General features: G+C 40.6%; 1 long non-coding RNA gene across 1 annotated transcript; it reads right to left on the reverse strand.

The window, feature by feature from the left end:
• Positions 1–7,818: 7,818 nt before the first annotated feature.
• Positions 7,819–10,843, reverse strand: LOC117411798 (uncharacterized). The gene is made up of 3 exons (XR_004545855.3): positions 10,712–10,843; positions 10,459–10,530; positions 7,819–8,812 (listed from the first exon to the last, which is right to left on the reverse strand). It is a non-coding gene; the product is annotated as an uncharacterized LOC117411798 (long non-coding RNA).
• Between the last annotated feature and the right edge of the window lie 12,455 nt (positions 10,844–23,298).

The following is a 23,298-nucleotide window of genomic DNA, read 5'->3' on the forward strand; positions in this document are numbered from 1 at the left end:
CACACACGCACACACACGCACACACACACGCACACACGCACACACACACACAACACACACACGCACACACACACACACGCACACACACACACACACACACACACAACACACACACGCACACACGCACACACGCACACACACACGCACACACACACACACACACACACACACACAGGTTGCCACGGTATTCAGTTGAAAGCTGATAACTATTTTCTGCACGGGTTCTCCAAGGTGACACAATGGTCCATTTGTGTATTTATGGACATATTAAAGCGGCTCGTCCCTTCGCCTTCATTTGTATCATTACAATATCTTTACACGCGCGCGTCTCATTGTGCGCGCTTTGCACCTTGTGTAGAACGTCGCATTCACCGCTCCACGCGACCCATCGTCTTCCTGATATAAGAATCGTCTAAAGAGGAGCTCTGCACAGCCGCGGGTATAGTGTGCCTGTGCAGGGCTTCTATATACTCTAGTACTGCGGTAGAACACGCTTTCATTCTTTCCTTTTGCAATAATCTCATTTTATTCGATTTAATTCAGATGCTATCTCTCTCTTCAGAATGCTGTATTATTATTATTATTATTATTATTATTATTATTATTATTATTATTATTATTATTATTATTATTATTAGTATAGTAGCAGTAGTAATAGTAATAGCAGTATGATAATAATAATAATAATAATAATAATAATAATAATAATAATAATAATAATAATAATAATAATAATAATGTTAGTGCCATGAATTTTATACACATATATTTAGATCTATTTGCAATACAGTTCTTTTATATTTTGGGAATCTGCATCAGCTTTATGCAAAGGATATTAATCTATCTTACTGGAAGTGAATACAATAGCAATAGCACTGTCCATACAATGTGCATGTTAATAAGGGCGCCTCCGTGAGAGTTTCATATTTGAACTGGTTGTTTATCGCCTCAATCGGACATTGCAAATATCGCATTGATCTTGTTGATGTGTGCATGTGCGCCGCATTGAAAAGAAGCGTCCGAATTGTACACTCACTGCGGGTGGAAGAAACAAAGAAAATGAACCGGAGTTTAATGAGAAGTGAATCACCATGATAATACAGAGATACATATTAGCGTTACAAGGGGCTGTTCCGCTGCCGTTTAGCTGAAGCCCTTATGATCCGCTGTACTGAGAGAATAGAAGCGCCCGCGATGGCCGGGCAGATAAGAGTTATCGGGAGCAAACACGCATTTCCACGGCTCTGCATTGGGACGAGGTTTTAATGAATCTCACCTCGGTGCAGAGCTATACACAGCTCAAAGACGACTGCTTCATTTCCATCACCCCGAAGGAAGAGAGATACGATTAGATATATAACACTGGCCACATGCATATTTAGAATCGGATTTGAAAGACAAAACATGTACTTTACACATCTCCGTCTATTTTATAGTGTAAAATACAGTGATCTGTGATAATTACTCATTTAGTCTTTCCACTACACACACACAGATTGTACACATACTGATAATAATCCGAATAAACGCTTTATTATCTCAGCAGCCTCATAAATAACCTTTATGAACATTATCTATCTATCTATCTATCTATCTATCTATCTATCTATCTATCTATCTATCTATCTATCTATCGGTCTATAATTTGTGTGATGCTAACATTCATTTTGTGTACTGTTTATAATGTTAATTACGAATGTGAATTATATTAAATGCCTCATGATATGCTTTACTCTAGTCTATATAAGATATCAGACTATTAAATGTTTTTGAAAAAAATCTTTAAAATAAACAAAAAACAGGTGAATTAAATGCACTCGCTTTAACTTGTAGTATCGCTTCTGCATCACAGTAATAATAATAATAATAATAATAATAATAATAGTATTGTCTTGGGAATCAGAATTAGGGCAATGCTAATAGGTATTTGCTGAAGATTGCTCTTAGTCTGATTTGTGTGTTTCATTATTCCCAGCATTTAGTGTTATTATGAAGAAGCGTGTGCATTGTAACGCTGCTCCAGTCCCCTTGTTATCTATATGAAGATGTCATCTTCAGATCGCAATGCGCGTCTCACTGCAGTCCGGTGTGAGGAAGCGGATCCCGGCTGCGCTACAGCTAGAGAGCGGGGCATGCTTTATTAGCTCACGAGCAAGTGCAATTTCAATACTGATTTGGACTAAGAAATATGCTCGGCAGATCTGGGGCCCTTCTTCTTGTGATTATTACTATCCAGGGGTAATTTTTCATCGGCGCTAGGTAATCTTTGTTCCTTCTGAAGATAATAAATAGCCTAATCGTTATCTGGCAGCTCCGGGAGGTAGATGGAGAATGGGGTTGAGCGGGCTGGAAATTGGCTCCAAAGTGCTGTTGGATAAATGGTGTTTCTTATCTCCCCTTTCCAGATTATCAGAGCCTTTTCAAACTCACACAACAAATACATTCTCTGCATCTAATGCATCATTTACCAGTGGAGATCTCGCCGCTTGATAGACAGATAGGACCTAGAAAATAATATATATATATACACACACACACACATACATACACTATATATATATATATATATATATATATATATATATATATATATATATATATATATATATATATATATATATATATATATATATATATATCTATGATGACATTTCCCCAATATAATTCAATATACTTTTTTAATTCTATTATTTTATTTTACAGACAATATTTGTACAGGCTATTTTAAACAGCTGAAGAAGGGCTTCTTGCCCGAAATGTCCTGAAAGATTTTTTAATCTTTTAAACTGTTTGTGTACATTTTTAAAAAACCTTTTCTTTCATATATATATATATATATATATATATATATATATATATATATATATATATATATATATATATATATATATTAGCTCAAAGAGCCAGCTGCCCACGTTTCGATATGTTGTATATATATATAAGTATATTTGTTAACAGTTTTAGTGGAAATAAAAGGAAAAGGCTGTATCTATGTAGTAAGTACCCGTGGTTTGTTTGTTAATCAGGCTACATCCATGTTTGTGTGTCTTTCAGAGGTGTGATTTGATTATCTTATCTCTCGTCCAAATTTTTAAAATCTTTTTATTTTATCAAGATATATACGAGGAAGCGATCATTAAAATCTGAATGAGCGAGATCCGCTTTCATGTGGCACTAATTTAAAAGCTGTATTATTATTATTATTATTATTATTATTATTATTATTATTATTATTATTATTATTATTATTATTATTATTATTTTATTTTCCAATATATATATTGTTTATGTAGTGTAGTTTAATTGTACTTTTATTGATTCATCAAATAACTGACCATTTCAATTGAATTAGTATTGGATATCAATCTTTTGCAGAAACACACACTGCAGTGTGTTCATACATATAGGCCTACATTAATTATCTGTACATACATATCCGTACAATGCTGTTCTGAACTCTCCGATACATTACATAACGGTAGTTATTGTAGGAAACACTGCAAGGGTTGCAAAACAATTGATGAAGAAAAAATGTACGTGATAACGTTTCTAATAATAATACTACTAATAATAATAATGCGTTATTTCCTGGTGGTTCTATTATATATATATATATATATATATATATATATATATATATATATATATATATATATATATATATATATATATCCAACAAATTATTGTAAGGGCAGAATTTAAACGTATGCTTCTAATTTCTTAAACACACTTTTCTGGCCTCCGTGTATGAAAAGAAGATATTCCGCTGCCTCGGTATAACGGGGAAGATGTTTGCTCACAAGCATATAAACAGTACAGGCTGCAAAGTGACGATTTGATAGATATTAAAAAAAAAAACTGAATACAGCAAAACTACATTCTGATGTCACAAAGAAAACTAATGAAGTCATATCTTAAGATATCGATACAGCGCCACGAAGCAGAGGGATGTTGTCATATATATATATATATATATATATATATATATATATATATATATATATATATATATATATATATACTTCACTGTGACTCGTATAGAATGGCGGTATTCTAGCATGTATTTTATTTAATACCCTGCAATCCAGCAATTGAAATACATAATGTCGTGTTCTGGTGGTTTATTGAAACAATATGAGATCTCTACTAACTTGCATGCTTCAAATAGAATGTATTCATTTTAGATTGCGTTGTGTGGTGTAGGGGGTACAGCCGTAGCGAAAGTAATGAGTCGACAGACACACTTGTAGGCTCAACTTTCTTTTGTCTGTTAAAGGAATGACGAGAGCCCTATTGAATGGATGTTGCTGGAGGTTTCTGAAGCCCCCCCTGTTGGTCCGGTTCCTATCTCCGAACGTCTTGAAGAGCGGCGCGCCTTATCACCACATCGAGCCCGTGTCCTCTTCTTGCTCAGCGGTCGGGTTTACAACCTTCAGGCGCGCATCACTCACCGGTGATGATGACAAGTCAACTCGAGTTACTGGGAGACACTCCTAAAAATGTTTAAATAACAATACCGTTTAGGGAAATGTTTCTGAAAGGGATCGTGGATTGTGTTGTCACAAACAAACAAACTGGTGTAAAAAAAAAAAAATCCTTGTATTACTGTAATGCCCCCCCCCCCCCCCCCCCACACACAAACACACAAACTGTAAGTTACACATGTCAATCTAAATAAATACCTTAAAGTTGTAAAAATAATAATAATAATAATAATAATAATAATAATAATAATAATAATAATAATAATAATAAACATTTAAAACAAGTTAAAACGCACGCGTTTCATTAAATAGGCATGCAAGTTGTATTAAACACCGGCACAATGTCCGGTTCCAGTGAAATAACCTACATCTATTGCGTCACTGTCGCCAACGTTCTAAGCCCTGTAATTACGCAGGCCACCTGCGTGTATACACGTTTATTATCTTCACGTACAGATTAACACACACCCTTCCTTTAACTGCTTCACTGCAAACAAACCCGCCTTCTCTTGCTTCTCTTTCTTCTAGCAAAGTGTGAATGTCTATACACATAACTAACAGCAACTGAAATGCATGGCGCCTGAAAACAATCATGTCAAAATAACAACAATCCTAATTACAAAACTGAAAAAAAATCACAAGATCGTCACAACAAATCTAAAGACGTTTTTAATCGGATTGTGAATTGCAGTCACGTTATTGCACAGAAAACAAGCACGCTATTAACTAAAAAAGCAATGCATATAGGATACGGCTGTACCAGGGTTATACAATATTTGCAAAAGCGTAATTAACCTCTGCATGTTGCGTTTGCTGAATTTGTTTTAATTAAAAACCTTATGCTGTAAAAAATATCATACGAGCATATATGTTTTAAATATTTTAGCATGTTCATCGTTTACATATATATATATATATATATATATATATATATATATATATATATATATATATATAAGTTTATATAAAGTAGTGTTAATATATAGCGTAGATCGTTGTGTTCTGTATTTGCATGTATATTATTTCACCAGCAGCCTAGCACAATGTATTGCAGTATAGCATACAACACGTGTTTTATGTAGCATTTACAAGGACATTTTAGTGCAATGAAAGAAAGAAAGAAATCTAATCTTGCTCAAAGTATTTGCATTCGCAGCTCCGGCAGAAAAGAAAAAAAAATCTTCCATTTATTAAAACGTCTCGAATATGGTGTATCGAGAGCTGTGAGTGACACGGGATGACACAAAGCTGTATTTTTCCAATATAGACAACTCGACTTTAATAACCGCCCCAGCATCTCCACGAGCCCGGCGCTCTGATGGTCGCCCAGGCAACTGCGATAAAGAGCAGCCATTTTCCATATCTCTATGAAGGACTATTATATTCTGGGATTAGTTCGTTTACTGCAAAAGGTCAGGCACAAAGTCATAGAACCTGGAATATTTAACATCCTTGTATACCTTCTGCTCTTTAAAAAAATGACCTTTTCACAGAATCACTGTCCTATAAACGGTTAGGTGTGTAAAACACGCGCCCCAACTCTGACGAATGTAATGAAGACATTCCAAACACTAACACGGGTACAGAGACTGTGTAATTATTTTAGTGTTGGCATGGAGAAATGCATTATGCGTGTTTACATGATTATAGCCCATTAAGGATGAATGTCTTGCTGGTGTATAAGGGCTTATAGAAAGCTCAGACGAAGTGCGTTATTTGAAAGAGAACAGTGACACCTAGCGAACAACAGACGAACAGCGGGTTACTGTTTAACCCGCAAAGCGATGAAAACACGACTGCAGCCAAGTGTCCCGATTTCAGTGGATGGAAGACTCATTTTTGTCGGGGAGGGGGGGGGGGGGGGGGTGTAGTATTTGACCATTATTTCTGGATTTCCGTCTTCAAAAGCAGTCCTACAACATTTGTTTTTAAAAGGAATACCTCCCTGCTATTTTTCTCAACTGAACCTGGAAGACAATGCATCCTTTTAGGATTGGAACTCCACCTCGGAAATACCTGTGTCTCAGTGTTCTTAGAACATTCATCTGTAAGTCACTGTGCAGCTTTCAAACTGAAACACAAACATTGGTCTACGATATCTGAAAGAGGAGGAAGCCGAAATACTGAAATAGTGAGTTGTGAGTTTTCAGTGTATCAATTACTTTTCTTCATTATATATATATATATATATATATATATATATATATATATATATATATATATATATATATATATATATATATATATATCCTATACTTCATGAGGGTGAGAATACATTTTCCTAGATAAGCCACAGAGAGCTGCTTGGCTGCAGTGATTTTGAGAGCGCTCTCCATATTTTCGAGTCCCTGCCAGGTCCCATGCAGGCAGACCCCCCCCCCCCCCCCCCCGACCTCAATCACACTCATCAGATAATCTGCAGCTAATTCCCATACAGTGCTCCTGCTAATTGTTCCATGCTCTACGCTCTGTGCTTTGCTAATTGCAAATCTAGATCCTGTATCTTTTGCTGTTTCTGATTAACTGATGTCGTTCCACGTGAATAGGTGTTAAATGTGTCATACCTATCTGGTGGAGGTATCTATATCCCTTGAATTCAATAGGAATGTATTAGCAACACATAACATATGCAGGGGATGCAATCTCTCTTCCTTACACCAGAACAAGCGAGTTTCAGAAGAATACGTCAGAGCTCGTAACAGGGCTGAGAAACTTTGAAGAGAAACCCAGCTTTGTAATGAGATATAGAAGGCAGACTAGACGCTAAGGAGATGAACTAGCGGGCTGGGTCCCTTCACCTGTGGAAAGACTGACTGTAAGACTCACCTTGCACACCACATGGTAGTGCCTTTACCAGGGAAGAATCTCAGATAGAGATATAGCTCATTTTGAAGAGTTCTGCACATGACCCCACGTCATGAAGGCTACTGTATACAAACTCTTAAAGAAAGAATTCTACACAACTATTTGTGTTACCATGTCAGTATGGGTCTGTGTATGTTAGTGTCTGTTTGTGTGAGTCTCTGTGTGTTAAGTGTTTGTGTGTTAGTATTTTAATGCTTGTGTGTGTGTTCGAGTGTTTGCGTGTGTCCCTGCAGTCACAATGTTTCATGGCGCTGTGAAGGACAATTAATCTAAAAGGCTTTGGGTCTCTGGCTACACCGCCTGTTTATAAAACTCTAATCCTCGTCTGTCAAACAACATCACAGCATTCCTTTTGTTTACTCATCTTTTTATTTTTCTATTTTAGCAGTGCAACCTGACCACCCAAGGTACTGAACATGCCCTGCTGTATATTCAATGAGCCTCTCTGTCTCTCATTCACGCAGATTAAGAAAGAGCAAATCGGACCACCTGCTTCAGATGACCAGTAAAGACAGGTCTGGCTGAATTCTGTGTTTCATCAGTGCCACGCTCCTGTGCTCGTCTAAACATCACAGTGAATGGCAATTCTGTGTGAATAAAAGGCTTTCTCAAGTACGTGATGCAGTTTTTTTTCTGTGCTTCATCAGACGAGGGGGGCATATTGATACACAAGTGCAACATTGTGATGTTTAAAAGGTTTGATGTGAGCACCTCCCAGCTACACTGTAATAACACAGGAGCTAACCATACAGTTATCGTTACAATGTAATAAAACAATTCATTATAAAATGGTGTTGGCAATGTGCCTGTGTGTGTGCTCTCCAAAAAGCAGCTTTGCTTCGACCTCTTCTAACAACATGACTTTCGAGAATGTTGCTAAAAAAAAAAAAATCTATATATTATTTTTCAGAATATCCATGAAGGTTTCCTTCACGACTTCCTGTATTACTGAAAGGCATCCCTGACCTGTATTGTGTTGGGCTGCGGTGTTTGTGAATGGCAGCTCCACTCGTATCCTGCTAGCCTGAGCTCACATAGCAGAGCGGACTGGAACGGCACTGCTCAGTGACTCTGATGATCAGGACAACCCTGCACAGCTAATACAACTGTAAACTAAAACACTTCATTTCATCAAACCACTCAGGCAACCTTTCTGTAGTTTCACTCAGTAGCTCAAATCAAGATTGTTCAGAAAATGTACATTGGACTATTTGCGTTTGATTACAAATGCCATCTACAACCTTCAAATTGTTAGAAAAAGTTGCCTCGTGGTCTTTAGATTTGCACTCATCTCGTTGCCGGGTCAATCTTCTTGTGGCCGTGGTGTAACGGCTCTTTGACACAAGATGCGGTTTCCTCTAACAGGGCTGAACCCCCCAGTGTGAAGGGGAGAACCAGACTCCCCAGCGTCTGAGACCAGCAATCCAAACGCCAGTCACTTCACAGATCAGGGAGTCCGGAATCTGGACAGCAAAAATACATACAGACTATTAACTGACGTATGAGAACAGAACTGCGTGGTGACATGATGACATCACAAACACAGAATCACATTGAAATAAACCAGCAGTTACTGCCGTTGCATCAGCCTCCTGCTAAACCTGTGTAAAAATGATAGCACCTACACTGCGGGCAGCTGGCTCTTCAGAGAACTCAGAGAGGTCACAGAAATCAGACTGTGCTAAATTCTCCAAAAGGAGCCACTCTTTGTATCTGTTGTATAGATAATTTCAATCATCCTGCTGGGGAAGGGCAATTCTGCAATCTGGTAGTGACTTTCTCAGCCCTCCAGCACTATCATTACCAGCACCTTAATAATGAGCACTAGTCTGCACACTCCATTCTCAGCTCTGCAGTGCTGTTGTTAACCTGCGTATAGTCTAGCATTATTGTACTGAAATGTTCCGATCACAGCTGTCAAACGCTGACACTGCACTGTAATACACACACACACACACACACACACATATATATATATATATATATATATATATATATATATATATATATATATATAAGCAGCAAGAAGGATGGAGTCATAATGAAACAGAGTAAAGTGACGGGTCAAGTGACGAGGGATGAAATTCTGTTGGAGGAGGAAAAGCACTCTGCAGGAGTTAATGCAGGTTTTATTTGTTATGATTGGGGTCCTGAATTAAAAGGAAAAACAGCAAGGCAGCTCACTTGAACAAAAGAAAAAAAAAAAGCCAAAGAGTTCAAGCTTGGGAGGACCTCTTATTAATGTAACGAAGCACATGTGTTAATTGCACGCTGTGTAATGCCCCACACATCCTGGGGTTGTCTCTGCGGAGAGCTCCAACGGCAGCTTCTCGCCCGCCCTGACAACCTGTCAATCACCCAGCTTTCTGAAAATATCCCCGGGATATTGAGTCCAGCAGGCTCCTCAGTGCATAACACTGGAGCGATGCTTATGTCTGACACATTGTAATTTCTCCAGTAATTTATGTAAACTTTATGTAAACCCATTTATGTGAATGGCGCTTTCATGCAGTCTTTTTTTTTTTTTTTAAAGGCTGAAAGCAATCAGCTCATTTTCAAAGTGGTGGTCCTGAGAGGTTGGTAAAAAAAGAAAAAAGGAAAAAAGCATGACTTCTCTCTGTATATATTTTACAGATTTATTTAAATACCTATCAGACGTTCCTATTCTGAAGGAGGGAGAAGGCAGTGCATGAACTCTCTGGCACACTTCTTGTCCTCTTTGTAACCCCTAACCTGTCTGTTTCCATTAGAGGTTTGCATGTGAGACACAGTGGCCCTGTGTGCTTCCCAGCTCACTCTCCGCACTACCTGAGAGGAGTGTTTGGGTTATTGTGCTTTCTGATTGACAACAACAACAATCTGGGTTTTAATAAAGCTTGTCTTTCATGGTGGAGTCATCGCAAAGTGCAATTTTAATAAGAGACATTTTTAAGCAACATTAAGAAATATATACACATGTATAATAAAAGTAAAGCAGGCAATCACTGCCATTCCAAACTGTTCACATGATATTTGAATCAAAGCTTCTTTATAGTGCACTGCCTCACAGTAGATGACCCCAGAACAGAAAAAAATGCAAGTAAAAAAAGATCCAACATTGAGTTCTTACCATTTTTTCGCCTTTGCTTGGCTTTGTGCATGCCTGGAGAAGCCTACATGCTGGGAAACATTTTGTCTACATCTTTGCAGAGCAATTTCAAAACCAGGTGAAGGCAGATTGAGAGAAAAATTATAAGGTAAATATTAAAAAGCAATTGAAAAAAAAACATACAAACTTTGATATAAAATGTTTCCTACCTTTCCATACATGCTTCAAAACTTCATAATATTATTAGTAGCAGTAGTTTTATTATTATTATTACCATCATTATTATTGTTCTTCTGATGAGGATTATTATTCATATTATTTTAAAGCACACACAGTGCCCCTCTGCACAGCTGAGCTGTCCTGCAGGTGTTCCCAGCTAGCCTGTCGGCTTTCTCCCTGCACCAGGAGAACAGGAAGGGAGGCAGGAAGTGTGTTTGTGCCTGACAGGAAGTGGCTCTGAGAGACGCCAGGACTCTGGTGGTGTGTGGGCAGCTCCCAGCCTTCTTCCTGCAGCCGTTCTGTACGGGGGGGGCCTAGCCCTCGGAGGTCCCCTGCTGACTTTTCAACCTTGAGTGCCTTCATGAGGCGGTCTGGAAAGTCCTTGGCTCTGCTACTGCAATAATCTGAAAGCCAGGACTCTGTCCCCTCCGTTGCATTGCACAGTGGGATGACAATCCCGAGTATCACATTTAATTCAAGGCTCATCCCTTATAAAAGCTTACCACGGTAGATTTGCATGGTAATTTTGCAGTTTTCCCCATTGTATACTTGTGACAGGTTTTTTTTATATGCTTTACCATACCTCTCTGGGCTTTACAATGCTTCCCTATGCTTTACCAGACCTCTCTGGGCTTTACAATGCTTCCCTATGCTTTACCAGACCTCTCTGGGCTTTACAATGCTTCCCTATGCTTTACCAGACCTCTCTGGGCTTTACAATGCTTCCCTATGCTTTATCAGACCTCTCTGGGCTTTACAATGCTTCCCTATGCTTTACCAGACCTCTCTGGACTTTACAATGCTTGCCTATGCTTTACAATGTTTCCATGTGCTTTATCATACCTCTCTGTGCTTTACTCTTGTTAATGCTTTATCATGCTTTCACTGTGCTTTATACACTTTGCTATGCTTTTACTCTGATTAACTTTTATAAGGGATAACATGGGTTTGAAAAGATAGCCAGGACTAACTTTGGTAGAAGCAAGTTATGTCAAAATGCATACAAACTGATGTTGTGTTTAAACATGCTGAACCTGTGTCGTCGTACAGACAGGGTAAACCGGATCTGCTTTTTTGTCTTTTTTAAATGCCTTTGTTACTTTTCAGTCAGCTACATAGTTCTAGTAAACTACACAATATTCTACATAATACTATATTGTATTACATATTCAGAGATGGTGTCAGAATGCCCACATGGTATTTTTTGCTTTTGAGTTAATTCTCATCATCACATTGTCTTAAAAAAGGACCGGTGTCAAAACAAAGCTGAGTGGACATTTTGTAAAAAGCTTTGAAACAGACTTTAAAGTTGAGTGTAAAAAGTTGTCAGGATGTTAACAATGAAAAGAAAAATGACAGGCACATTATTTAAACAGTTGTAGCAACACAAGAGGACGTGTACCGCTATATTTTTCGGAAACCCACTAGTGACTCTTTAATGACAACAAACTGTGATGGTGTCGGGGGAGGTCATGTTTTGTATTTCATTAGTAGGGAGAACCAAGATACGACCCTTGAAAATGATGGAAGGAGCGCTGTGTTCACTGTGGAAACCCCTCTTGCGAACCTCTTCCTATTGCTGTGGCTCCCCCCTCTCTGTACCTGTCAGTGTTTGGAGTCGCGGGGCAGTGGGATCAGGTTTCCTAGAAGGTCTTGAACAGGATGGTAGAGTCCGCTAGCTCGGGGCTCGCAGGATGGGAATGTTTCTGTGTACTCTTTACCGTAACCGCTGCTGTGCCGTGACCTCTGACCTCCTTCCTCAGGTTGGAACTGGGGGGTGACGGGGGAATACTAGCACAAATGTAAAGCTGATTATGTCTTGCTGGATGTGAATGAACAAGATTTATTGTGCAAATTATGAATGTAAGAGCAAAGCTGGAAAGCATAGTGAAAGAGGATAGTAACGCACAGTTGCTTCCCATCGTAAATACATAGCAAAGGGTGATAAAGCATATTGAAAGCATGGTAAAGCATAGGAAAGCATTGTAAAGACCAGACAGGTATGGTAAAGCATATTAAAAAAAACACTGCAAGCCATGGGAAACTACGGTAATACACCATTAAGAAAAGCATAGGAAAACTGCAAAATTAGTGAACAACTTTTAAAAGGGATACCCCACGTTACAGAACAGAACACTGCTCTCCCATTGTTTTCTATGGAGTTCAAACGTTCTGTTATTACTCAGTAAAAGAATGGAAAATAAAGCACTGCTGGGAGACACTAATTAATGACACCCGTCGCCATGGACACTCAAGCCCTGGTCTAAAAGAAGTAAAGGGAAGTAAAATTAGTGATACTGGCACTGCTGTGGCATGTTCCTCAGTAAAAACGGAACTCCTGCATTCAGGTAATTTATTGATCTCTTTACACAACACACTGTAATACCATTATCCATTAGTACAGCACAGTACAGAAAATGTACAATGCAAACCTGGTATCGGTATTAAGGCTTAATTTAATATTTAGACAGATGGTGCATGGGGCTTAAAGTAAAATGTGCCCCTTTTGACTAACTGCTTCCCCTTTTCTGTCTGTGTGTTGGTATCCGTTCGTCTGTTAGTGTAACTGTCCATGACTGAGTCGGAAACCTGCTGGAAACACATCATCCTGAAACTGTAGCTCAATGTCCGAAACAGGGACGTGTGTGTTGCTAGCTGCCCTGCACCCCTCCCCTGCCTCTGATATCACCGCTCCGTAACCACCCCCACCCTCTCTCTCTCGGGACAGCCCCGCCCAGGTATTCCAGGATTCAGGCGCGTTTTCTTTCTATTTTGTAATTCCGTGACACTCAGTGACTCACTGGGATTGATTCCAGAGATGTAGATTTCAAAGGTTTCAAAGGGAACACTTTATTCTGCACAGAGTGTACCGATCATAAACCTGTATCCCGAAACACCTTCTGATTATATCTAATGTAAGCAGCAGCAGCAGGGTCAGGCCAGGTCAGTTCTTCTTGGATTGTGATCTGCTCAGATAGCTCCAGGGGATACCGGATCCCAGCAAGATTGTTTCCTAAGTCACTGCTGGTATAACCATACCATACTGAAACTCCCTGCTCAATGGCAATAACAATGTGTATGGCTTAGCACGGTTTGGCTGTGCTGCCATATACCAAACTTGGTCTGGCAATGGTTAAGCAGAGGGAAATCAGTGTTGATAGTATTAATATCTCATGGTTTAAGCACAGAGATAGGAGACACTTCTTTGCACAGAGAGTGGTTGGGGTTTGGAATGGGTTACCCAGTCATGTTGTTGATGCTGAATCATTGGGATCCTTTAAGACCCGACTTCACAAAGTTTTGAGATCAACCAGCTACTAGGAACTGGATGAGCTGAGGGCTGAACGGGCTCCTCTTGTTCTTATATTTTCCTCTGTTCTTACAGTGTAATAGGGTTTAAACATGATACAAATGTCTGGTTCCCCTTTCCTCCCTCCATCCCTCCTTCACACACACACACACACTGTGTGTTATTCATTGCTCACAGACAAATTGTTTTGCTAAAGTTTTACCAGGACAAAAGAAGGGGGCACAGCCCAGATGGTGCCATGGGAGCAAATAAACATGGCGGACAGGAAGCAGGTGCAACAGGGAATGTTTCCTGCCAGTGTGGTGCTGCTGGCAACAGACGGATTTTATTATTTGTTATTTTTTCGCAGCGATCAACACAGCTGGGCTTCCATTAGCAGCTGTATGGAAATTATTGGTTTGTGAGAGGAGAGGGAACTGGGTCACTCTGCACCAGGCAAGGGGGCAAGAAGGGTTACAAGCCTGATTTACACCAACCTCCTCATAGGCACTCCTTATAAAAGATTACCATAGTAAAAGCATGGCAAACCATAAGTAAGCATTGTAAAGCAGAGAGACACGGTAAAGCGCATTAAAAAGCATGGGATGGGAAACCACCTCAAACTATGGTGAATGCATAGCATAACCATGGGAAAAGCATGGAGGAAACTGTTTACCCTGACACACTTTTATAAGGGTTGAGACCACTGGGAGACATTTGTGCAACATTTTAAAAATATATAGAAGTCAATTAAGAGACTGGAGGTCAGGCTTCGATTTCTTGACTTCTGATTTCTTTTGAATTCCTGATCAAGGAACTCCCAGGAAAGGTTCAAACAGTTGGACAGTGTATTGACCCCTTTGCCTTCGGCGCACTGAGACATGAGAGGGGTGTCTTGGAAAAATTGGAATACCCAACAATTTGTGAGGGTTAGGCACAAGAGATACTCTGAAATAGCAATGGTATTGGAAGGTAAAGTTACATTTGTAAACGCTGGGAACTGTACGTCATTGTTTTTCGTGGTACAAATATTAAAATAAAATTAATAAATGCATTATTCTGTATATGTGACTAATCATGCACTTACCTTGCCGTTGATTTTTATGTGCAATTATAATCATGATAAAATGTGTTATCTTTTTTATAAAAATTTAACAGAAATTTGTATGACCCCTTCTCAGTACAGCTGAGCAGAAATTATGTCTAGTTTTTTTTATTAACTTTGTAATATATATATATATATATATATATATATATATATATATATATATATAAACTGCGTTCATTATTCTCGTTATTTGTATTATACGTGTTGTATGGCAATCAAATTAGCTTATTGTTATTGTGGATCTAAAACAAACATGCATGCAAAAGAAATACAGTCACGCTTCATCTGCAGTGCCACCCTGCTGAATTATTATTTATTGAACCCCAATCACAATAAGTCAATACAGCTCTTGTAAATGTTTACCGTAGAAAAATGAATTGCAAACTTAATGCTGCATATTGAAGCAGTGAGGTATCATAGGAACAACATTTTTTAAGCAAGCGCTTGTCAAAAAGTGATTTCAACCACACACAAATATACAACAGAACTAAAAATGTCATTTTTTAAATTATATATATATATAAATGTATATATATATATATATATATGCTAAAAACACATTTCATTAAATATTCAAACACAGCCATCTGTTAAAAAATGAAACAAAAAAAACATTGAACGGTGCGATCGATCTCAAAGATAAAAATGAATTAAGCATTCATTTACTTTACACCTGGAGAACATGACAATGCCCCATTTTTAAACAAAAAAAAACTTTGTTTTTGTATCTGAAAAATAACTAACGTGGCGTTTTGATCCTGTATCTTCATTGAATTTCCAACAAACCTTCCCTTTAACTTCAGAAATGTGTGCATGCGCAGTATAAGCAATATCTAATTTTTTCACGGTCTACCAATTTCCAGTGACACCGGTACAAAATAAGCTTTTGACTCAAAATAAATCACAAAAATAAACCGTATTTACAAGTGAGGTCACCATGTGTAATACGCTTCACACACACTGTTTATGGAAACTACAGTGAAGGTCCGTCAGATGAGATATGTGGCCAGGGAGGGGGAGAGGTCATGGAAAGAAGTGTTTCATTGCGAGAGTTTGCACAGCTCCCCACATCCCTCTTCCTGCAGGAGACAGATTTAGACAGTAATTCCATGGCTGGGGGGAGATCTCAGTGTGACGGCCTGCACACACACACACACCCAGAGCGCGAGAACGTGAGAGGAGTGGAGCGCACGGAAAATCTGAGACGCACGAGTAGAAAGACTGGCACATTGTGTCATGATTAAAGCAAGCATTGTGCCATCTTCTTCATGGTTAAACCTTGAATAATTGGCCATCCCTGTTTTAACTGTGTTAGCTAGACCCTGCTTGGGATATCAGGCACCACAGCCAAACTGTGTTCAACTCACACACACTGTCAAAACATGGCAGTGCATCATTTACAACCAGTCATTATTACACGATCATTATTATATTAAAAAACACTTTAATTAAATAAATACATTTAAAAAAAAAACTGCTTCTGCCTTGTCTCCGTTCCAGTACATGTGCGGTTTAACTGGGGTTTTAGGTTGGTGTTAAGGTTAGAATAAGGGTTGGGTTATGATCAGGGTTAGGGTAAGGGTTTGGGCTAGGGATAGCCAGGGTTGGGGTTGGATTTAGGTTATTATCCTAAATGATACATTTCTAACCCAGCAGCCCAGCCTGTTCTAGCACAGCCGTGTTTCGAGGGGGTCTCACTGGAGAAAGCCCTGCCCTGGATTCCCTGCCTCTTGGCGGCTGGCAGTTCCAGGGAGAGGAAGGCACAGTGTCTCCGGGATCGCTCACTTGGAAGCGGCTCGGCTCTCTACTGCGGCTTTATCAGATAGCGCGCTTCCTCCATGGCGCTAATATCCACTGGAGGAACAATGAGAGGCTTCCTATCGTCCCGTATAGGAGGTGGAAACGGCCGGGGCTGAAAGGGAGAGGATGCTGTGATAGGGCAATGGGAAGTGACCCTGCTTTAATACAGCCTCTGAGCACCATCAAGAGATGCTGCAGCACGTCTACCTGCACTGCCTACTGGCACTGTGCACCTGTCTGCAGCCCAGGTTTATAAACGAGTGTGGGACTGTACGGCCGATGGGCAGGAATCACACAAACAGATAGTGGAAGTCAAGCACTTTTTGGGCAATTTACGAGAGTAACGCCTGTAATTATGTTCCTGCAAGCATGCTATTTCAGTTTTCAAAGTGGTTATGCACAGAGTTATTCCAATGTGTTTATGAAGCTTTTATCATTGCTACTTAAGTTTCCAACTGAAACAAATAGTTTTAGCTTGGAGACACACACAGACACACACACTTCTTAACGGACAGCATTATCCATTTAGTAGAGGCTGGGGGACTTTGGAACCGTGCTGCTCTGGATAGGCACTCACAGGGTCCAGGATTCGAAGGGTTAACTCCGCCGCCGCAGTGCAGTGCATGTAATCACTCCCCATCATGGATCTCCGTTTTTGTCACTAAGCCTCCAGCTGACACGTCGACCGGTCTGACTGTTTCCAGTTCAAGTCTGAAATCCTATTTATTTACACTCCGCATCAAGTGTACATGTTAAGCTGATGAGCCTGGCGCATGCCTGCTCCTGCTTTAAACAGTGATAGATTCAGCGGTCTTGGTTGTCAGAAGCATTCTCAGGAATTACGTGAAAATATCTTCCGATTTATCATTTTTACAAAAAATGTACATGACCGATCATTTAAATTTTGATATGTCGAGATCACAAGACAGTTGCAAAATTTCAATGAGATTATATATTTTATTTAGCGATCTTGACATAACTGCTTAGGAATTTTTTTAGTCACACAGTCAGACATATCCGCTGCCCTTCTTTATAGTGATTTTCAAAAGACAATATTTGTGAACTCCTGTATTGCGTAACACACTGTGCATTAAAATCCCAAATAAACAGACAAAGTACAATCAGCTATGATTAATTACACAATAACAAAAGCCAAGCGCACAGTACTAAATATTACACTGGGCCTCTGAAGTCCAGGCCCATGCCTTGGCCCGCTCCTGGAGGTTAGCTGTACGAGGTTGTGTTCTGCAGTCCGACCCGCTCCTGGAGGTTAGCTGTACGAGGTTGTGTTCTGCAGTCCGACCCGCTCCTGGAGGTTAGCTGTACGAGGTTGTGTTTTGCAGTCCGACCCGCTCCTGGAGGTTAGCTGTACGAGGTTGTGTTCTGCAGTCCGACCCGCGCCTGGAGGTTAGCTGTACGAGGTTGTGTTCTGCAGTCCGACCCGCTCCTGGAGGTTAGCTGTACGAGGTTGTGTTTTGCAGTCCGACCCACTCCTGGGGCTGCAGTGACCTCCCCTGGCTCCCAGCAGTCCCACAGTGCTCCCGAGTTCAAAGAGCTCTGTGATGTCAACGCCGACGCTTCCCTTTGTTTGAAGTGTGCGCAGAGGTATCTGTTCCTGACATGTGTCTGTCACTGGTAATTATATTCTGTCTGTCTGTCTGTCTGTCACTCCCCCTTTCTCTGGATGCAGGTGCGAGGGGACAGGCTATTTCATTGTCCACTGTCCACCCCCCCATTCTCTCACTTGTGCTGCCCCTTCCCATCCGACACACCTGCGACTATCTGAGGAGGGGGGGGGGTCTAATCTCCGTACAAAGGGAGACAGCACTGTCAGTGGAGAGTGAGGGAGAGCGAGAGAGAGAGACACATTCCCACTCCTCACGTCAGAGAGGGACCTGGGATTGAGAGTGCTTGTGTTTCATTACTGTTTTCCCTTCAACAGCCACACTGTGTTCCTAGTCTTGAGTTCTGATTTGATAGAAAATCACTATGTACAACAACTCATTTCCAACAGTCCCAAAGACAGAAACAAATGACAAGATGACCTTTGTAGGGTCCCTTCTAAAAGTCTGAATTTTTGCACGGTATTTCTTTGCAGTTTCCCTATGCTTTTCCCATTCTTGAACTTTACATTTACCCTTGTTTACCCAGGTTTGACATTTGTATTATTATGTTGTACCATACTTTGCTGGTCTTTACAAAGCTTGCCTATGCTTTACTGTGCTTTCACTGTGCTTTATTACACTTTGCTATGCTTTTACTATGGTTTACTTTTATAAGGGGTATATGGGGCATTGTCACATGATTTGAAGGGGATGAGGAAGGCTGTTCAGTGCCAGGCACTTAGGATTCTCCAGACAAGCTCAAAGCCAGTACAAAGCCAAGTAGAGGCAGGTTTAGACAAAAGTGATAATTCATTATCGGAGCAACAGAACCTTGAAGCACTCGTAAAATGGTTGTTTCAACTTCCTGCTCTTTAGATTGTGGAAAGGCTCTGAGCAGTTCCTGCCGCTTGCTGGTGGGGCAACGCGGCCCTCTTGTGCTCAGCAGGGGTATTACCACCACTGCTATATTGTACTTGCACTTAAAAGTATTGCCTAGAGTTTGTCAACTCTTTAGATTTTAAAAACCAGCCATGCCCACCGGCCCACACTAATTATTGAAATTATAAAAGCAGCGAATTAGTGAAGGGTTGAATGTCAACTGCCTAACGGGAATCAAACAAATGTTGTAAATCCTGGAGCAGTGAAATACTGAAATATTGAAAGCGTGCTGCAATTAGGAACCAGACAGCCAACCTCACTGAGATTGGCCCTCTAACACTCTCCCATCTATAAAGAGATGCAGCGGCTTTGAACTGGGAGCAGTGGCTCCGTAAATAAATTCTAAATCTGGAAGAAATGTGATTCAAATCCTCTTAGCAAGCGACAGAGAGAGAGAGCGAGAAAGCATGCCTGGGAGGGGAGGGGCAGAGGAGTGACACAGCAGTGCTGTGAAAGTTCACAGATTGCGTGGGGGGGGGGGGGGGGGGGGGAAGCTGACGAGCTCCTGTCAGGGATCAGAGACGATCACAGATGAGGGCTGTATCAAAGACAAACTCATCCTTTGATATCAGGATTAGATTCCTTCCTTTCCCTCTTTCTCACTCGCTGCCTTCTTTTTTACTGTTTTTTTTTAAAGGTGAGGGATGACAGCTGAGCTCAGGATTAGATAGCAACAGCTCTTCACTCCGGTATGGGAGACAGCAGAGAGAGGAGAGAGCTGTGGACTTAACCCCTTCAATTCTGGAGCTCTCTGTCTGCCGCCAACCCTCCGCTCCAGGAATAATAATCGCCTTTGCTGTAAATGCACAACACTGATCCTGTTAAAAACATGGGAACTAAACCCATAGAAAAAATACCATCACATGACAGCATGATTTCCGATACCATACCACCCACTAAGAGAAAAGGTGCTCACACCAGGCCAGGACAGGGCAGACTTCATGCATGCAATAAAAGCTCACATTGCTACTCATCATGCTGTTTTGCCAAACAAACTGATTGTTTTATATGTTAGGACATACTGCTCTCTGTTGGTTAGAATGTATGCAGCACCTGGTGGGGGCGACCCAAATGTTGTTTTTTTTGTGTGTTTCTGTGTTACGATTGGCCTGGTGTTTTTTTTTTTTTTTTTGCATTGTGATGTCACAGCCAGCGAACACTCCCATACAAACCAACACAAATCTGTTGCACTAATAACTTTTTGTTCTGGTGCAAAATGTTTGCACAACTGCTATAAAAAGCAATGAAAAAAAAAACTCAAATATTACAAAGATTTTTTTTCTTAGAATCAGTTTTTTTTAAAACCTTTTTCTTTCACTAGTTTTGTAACAATCACATTTTGATTTTAAAAAAGCACAGCAAAGTGCTGTAAACCCAAATGAAATAAAGCAAAGCGATAATGAACCAGCCCCTTCTCAAAGTTTACAGCTTTGGTATCCCCTGGTAAAAGCACAGGGTAAGCAATGAAAGCAAGGTAAAGCACAGAGAAGATACCTGCAATCAACCATCTCCTTCTCAAAGTGGACTTCACTACACTTTGCTATGCTATGAACAGGGGAGGCAACAGCATTACTAGAAATGACAAATATATGAATTTGGAAGAAAAGAAAAATCAGACAATAAGTCCCAGGTCTTGAAACAACATGACAATTTTTGCAATGTGGTACCACTCTCCTTAAAGGCAGCCTGGTCCTATTGGATCTGCCCTTGTGCAACCATTACCCCTTTGTAAAACATAGACCCACTGGACTGCCATTGTACTTCCACCATCTTCCTGTCTGCTTTGCCATTGTAGAGGGTAATGGCAGCATCCACGAGGTTTGGGGTCTCTTCAGATTCAAAAGGGAACCACAAAAGCCATTTTTGTCACACCTTAATCCTCTACCCACCCCCATATCTCTAGACCTGACAGTGTTTTCTCAGTCCTCTCTCACTCCCTCTCCCTCCCCTCTCTTTCTCTCTCCTCCATCAGTAGCCCCAGGCTTGCATCAGTGTTTCACCACATCAGGATACAGGGCCTTTTCCGAATTCCGGTTTAAACAGAATTTTGCACAGCATTGGTCAACCGCAACCCTGATATATATATTTAGCAAAAGCATCCCATAGATCACTGTGGCATTCACTCCGGGGCTCCTGAATTGGCATTTAACGAACTCTTTCTGCGCACGTGTGTGACTGCGAGGGTGTGTGTGTGTGCCTGTGAGTAAATGAAGGGTCTAACAGTAGAGCAACAGTTTCTCAGAATCCAATCAAAAAAACAACATTTATGGAAACATGTGTGTGTGGTGGGGGGGTACAGGGAATGTTTTAAAAGTAGTGCAATGGAGACTCCTAGTTGCTGAAGTGGGTATTGCAGGGAGCCGTGACAAAGGGGTGCCGTCATATAATCTTCACTGTGAAAATTGAGATGTTTACACTTTCTCTTTCAGGAATTCCAGTTTCATTTTATTTTTCACTTACATGCCTTCAGTAAATGTCCTTAAATGGTCCTTCTTTTTGCTAGTGAAATTGGATTTGTTTTGCAGCAGAAAAAAAATCATCTGTAACCTTAAACATGCCGGCAAAATCAGAGCCGCCACATTCCACACAGGTTACAAATAAGAGGCTACTGTCCTCCAAACACTAGAGCCACACTGCCTCCCTCCTAGTCTCTTAGCTCAAACCACCTGGCCACACTGCCTCCTTTTCTCCCTCCCAGCTCTAACCACTAGATCACACTGCCTCCCAGTCTCTGAACACTAAACCCTAAACCACACTGCCTCCCAGTCCCTCTGCTGTAACCAATAGACCACACGACCTCTTTCCCAGTCCCTCAGCTCTACACACTAAGCCGCACTCCTCTCCCTCCCTCCCAGTGCACACACTCCTGTGCTCTGTGTGCTGGCGTGTCTCCAGACTCAGCCCAGCGCCTCTATTAATTCTGTCTGCGGTGCTGCCGGGTCCTGCAGCACTTCAAAGGGGTTCCGCTGGAAAGGGCAGCTTTGTGCCGCGATCATAAGATTGTCAAAAGACATGATTTATGACTATTTCCAATCTGGCTGGTATTTGAGAAGAGACACAAGACAAGGGCAGGTTAGTTAGTGGAGACAAGCGAGTGTTTTTAAACACAAGAATAATTTGAGAAATGTTGCATGAATGCCAAGTCTTATTTAATATCAAGTGTGTCAGTAACACACATCAACCCCACCACCCCTCTAACACGACTCTAAATTAGAGCAACTGGCATCATGTGTAATAACTGTGAACTGTGGCGAGGGGATAGAATGGGTTACCAAGGGTTATTTAGCCATATTGGTGACGCTGAATCACTGGGATCCTTTATAAAGTTTTGAGATCAATCAGCTCCTAGGAACCGGACGAGCACTGATGGGCTGAATGGCCTCCTCTTGTTCGTAAACTTTCTTATGTTCTTCTGTTCTTACATCCACAATATGTTTAAACTTCAAATAGGAGGCTGTGTGGTCTGGTGATTAAAGAAAAGGGCCTGTAACCAGGGGGTCCCTGGTTCAAATCCCGGCTCAGCTACTGACTCACTGTGTGACACTAAGCAAGTCACATAACCTCCTTGTGCTCCGTCTTTCGGGTGAGACGTAGTTGTAAGTGACTCTGCAGCTGATGCATAGCTCACACACCCTAATCTCTGTAAGTCGCCTTGGATAAAGGTGTCTGCTAAATAAACAAGTAACAATAGTATTACTAACCCCCTTTCTGGCACCTGATTGACTAGGTCAGGGGTTCCCAAACTTTGCTTGCTGGCGTACCACCATTAAAAAAATCTATAACCTAATGTACCACCAGCAACCTTTTCATATAACCCCCCAAAATACTTTGTACTGAACAACATCAACATTTTCAGTATTCATAAGCCAATGTAACAATATTAGTTACAATATAACAAATGT

Source organism: Acipenser ruthenus, chromosome 16 (assembly GCF_902713425.1).
Source record: "Acipenser ruthenus chromosome 16, fAciRut3.2 maternal haplotype, whole genome shotgun sequence".
In the NCBI taxonomy this organism is placed as follows: domain Eukaryota; kingdom Metazoa; phylum Chordata; class Actinopteri; order Acipenseriformes; family Acipenseridae; genus Acipenser; species Acipenser ruthenus.